General features: G+C 38.6%; 1 long non-coding RNA gene across 1 annotated transcript in view; it reads left to right on the top strand.

Moving 5' to 3' along the window:
- The first annotated feature begins 205 nt into the window (after nt 1-205).
- The window catches only part of LOC125482650, a 4,604-nt gene continuing 1,168 nt past the window's right edge, over nt 206-3,641 (top strand). The window contains exons 1-2 of the long non-coding RNA XR_007261712.1: nt 206-361; nt 1,289-1,359. This is a non-coding gene — a long non-coding RNA (uncharacterized LOC125482650). The remainder of the gene's footprint in view (nt 362-1,288; nt 1,360-3,641) is intronic.

The raw sequence follows: 3,641 nt of genomic DNA, 5'->3' as shown, positions 1-3,641 counted from the left end.
ATGTAAACAGTGAGGACGTGTCAAACTGCTTGAGCAGATTTTGTGTCCACTCTCACAAGGTTTATATTTGACAACAATGAGTCCAATAATTTCACGATGGTCTATATCAGTATGAATCAGGAACTATGGAAACTGTTTTGACAACATTGTGAACCAGAAAGGATAGCTGCTGTGTGTCCTTATTTTATGTTGAGACAGTATGAAGTGAACATTGTAAACTTTTAGTTTAGCATTTTCAATTGTGCATCACTTTTATTTTTTCTCTCCCTTGTTGGTGTCAAGAGAACTAGCACTAGTTGAAGCAGAGAGAAAGATGCAATACCTTTGTGATATCACTCTCGGTTATGAGAAGAGCTTTGAGGTAATTTCAGATCAATTTGTAGATTTTACAAAGAAGTTGGATTTTAGTCCATATTTCAAAGGCAGGAGATTTGGAAACATGAATGCCAATATGGGGATAACTTTAATGAACTTGTGTCTGAATATTGCAGTTGGCAATGGTTCTAACTTTTGCCACAGCCAAATTTAAATTTAGCTGCTTTTTATGTGTCTTCTCTTTGAACTAAAAGGAAACTGAAAGTAAAGATCCCTCGACACTGTCCCAAGGAAACAGTCGAGGGACAGGACTTTATTCATTCCAGAGGTGTAGTATGTTCACCATTGTGCCAAACTGCTGTTCTGTTTTTTTGTGTTGAAACAAAACTTGCCAAGAGGGAACTGGTCTTTGCCAGAGATGTCGACATCAGGGAACAATGTTAATCTCGGATGGCCATAAGATCCCATTATTCCAACGAAATTCATTAAAAACCGTGGAGATCTCCCTCATACATCGGCCAATATTATCCCTCAACCAATATTGCTAAAATGGATGAGCTAGTCATTACCACCTTGTTATAAATGAAAGCTTACTGTGTGCACATTAGCCAGTGCCTTTCCTACCTTCCAGCAGTAACAGCAGCCAAGGAAGTACTAAAGAACTGCTAAGCTCTTTAGGAATTCCATTCAGGATGCGCGAGGTGTTTTATATATATAGGTAAAAGCTTTGTTGAGTTTATTTTGAGTGACATGAAATATCTGATGGCTATGGTCCTGGGCTGCTCAATGGCATTTAAAGTTTTAAATTTTCTAAGGAAGGCCAAGTAGATATTGAAGGGGCAAATGAATAATGGACGGATGTAATTACTCTGAAGTCTGCAATTGACATAAATTGCAGTATTAAATTTGACAGCAGTCTGTCACTTTTCATGTTTAAGTTTGACACAATTTGTTTTTTTCATTTATCTTTTAGATTTTATGGGTATATCATCTCAGTCAACTTGAAACAATTCAATTTTCATAATGCTGTTTCGAAACGGAAAGGTATGAGCGACCCGAATCTACTGGATGATAGCAACACTGTTGCATTACAGCAGTGAAAAGTAGCCATTGTTAGCTTTGCAACAATGGCAGCAGTCTCATCCTAGAGTCAGACATTGATCATTTGTAATACTACTGAGCAAAAAATCATGACTGGGAATTACTGTCCAGCACTGAGCAAGTTTAGCACTTTCAGACTTGTCAGCTTTCAGAGAGGATGTTCAACTGAGCCACTGGTTGCCGACTCTGCTTAAATGTTGTGGCCTTGTGATTTCTGCCTGGTTTCCAGCTAAAACATTCAAGTCCAAAAATATTCACAAAAACAGTGAACAGTATCTGGTCATTACCATTTGGCAGTTTGTTGGAGTTTGCTGTGTGCAAATGGTCAGCCATGTTTCCTACAAGACAGCGAATGAAGATTGTATAGTATGAAGTTTTTGGGCCTGCATCAAATTTGCGTAAAGATGCAATTTAAGTCAAAGTTTCCCTGTGTTCCATTTAGTATGGCCTACTGAGGTTTCTGAAGGATTAGTACCCTGACAGGCTGAGGTGGCATGTTTTCCTTTCTTGTGACATTTTAATCATTAATTCAAATCACAAAGAAATGACACAAAGGGAGGATAATCACACAGTATATACTAAATGGTATTGGTTCATTGAGAAACTACAAGGAAAGAGAAAGACGTTGTCTTACATGAACACCAATGAAAAGACATTAGTGCCAGGTCTCCTTTTCAGAATCAATTACATTACAATTACATCCACAAAGACCAGACACCATGGGATGAATGACAAAGATTGTGAACAGCACCGCCAGAACCAGTAGTCCACTTTTATTCTCAGCCTATAAACCAAATGGTGCTGGTGGAGTCTTTTGAGGATTCAAAAGTCAATGTAAAGGTTGAATTAACCTCAGGGATGTTTTTAAGGGACTTTGAGGACTGATGTGACCATCCATCCTCTTGACAGCTGACCAGCCAGCCCAACCACCAAACAAATTAATGGACATATTGGTCACATGTGGGCTGGCCTCATGGTGCCTTCACCCCCATGGGCATGATTCCAGGAAGGCTGTCATGGGAACTCGGTGGAGATGGGGAAGTGCAAGCATGATATGATGCCCACCCTCACAAACAAACCCTCCCCACAAGACAACCATGTAAACAGAGATGAAGTGGAAAACAGCAGTTAACTGCTCAAACAGGTTATGTGCTCTTTTTCTGAAGGTTTTTTTTAAAAAAGAATGAGTCCAGTGACTTCACAATGGTTTGACTATGATGTCATAAACCAATAAACAAGGAAACTTGTGACAACACAAACAACAATCAACAATAGCTGCTGTGTGACCTCATTTCATGTTGAGACAACGTGAAGTGAACATTGTAGACTTTTAGCTCTGCAGTTTCAAGTGCGCATCGCTTATTTTTTTTCTCTCCCTCATCAGTGCAATTAGAACTAACACTAGTTGAAGCAGAGAGAAAGGAGCAATACCTTCGTGGTATCACTCTTGGTTGTGAGAAGAGTTTTGAGGTAATTTGAAATCAATTTGTACTGGGCAATATTTGTAAAGAAATTGGATTTTACGACAAATTTCAAAGACAAGAAAATTGGAAACCTGATGGGAATATGGGGGTAACCCTATTGAATTAATGCGTGTATGTTGCGGTTGGCAATGGCTCCAATACTTGCCAAAACCAAAACTAAATTGGCCACATTTTTGTGTCTACTCTTTCAGTGCAGCATAATGTTTCTTCTGGTCTTTGCTGAAGATGATATCAGCAGGGAAAAATGTTCATCTCGGATGACCATAAGATCCCATTATCACAACAATTCAAAACAAAACAATGGAATTCTCCTGCATACATCGTCTACTATTTATCTCTCAATGAATATTGCTTCAATGGAGAAACTAGTCATGACCAATTGCTATTCATGAAAACATGCTGTCTACATGTTATCCAGTGCCTTTCCTACATTACAGCAGCCAAAAAGTACTCAGATGTAAAAAGCGCTTTGGTAAATCCTTCCAGATGTTCAAGGTGGCGGATGAGAGCAAAGCTTTGTTGAGTTTCATTTTGACCTGAAGTATCTGAAGGGTGCTCTCCTGGCTGCTCAGTTGACAAGTTAAGATTTTAAGTTTTCTAAGGAAGACCAAGTAGATAGTGAAGGATCAAATGAATATTAGACATATGTAAATAGACTGAAATGAGCAGTTGATATTTTTGGTTCAGTGTGTAAATTTGATGTACTCTTTCTCTTTTCATGTTGAATTTGGCCTTCACTTT

Source organism: Rhincodon typus, unplaced genomic scaffold, assembly GCF_021869965.1.
Source record: "Rhincodon typus isolate 14 unplaced genomic scaffold, sRhiTyp1.1 hic_rhity00014258, whole genome shotgun sequence".
Lineage (NCBI taxonomy): Eukaryota > Metazoa > Chordata > Chondrichthyes > Orectolobiformes > Rhincodontidae > Rhincodon > Rhincodon typus.
The sequence above is the reverse complement of the archived record's forward strand: the minus strand, read 5'-3'. Positions and strand labels throughout refer to the sequence as shown.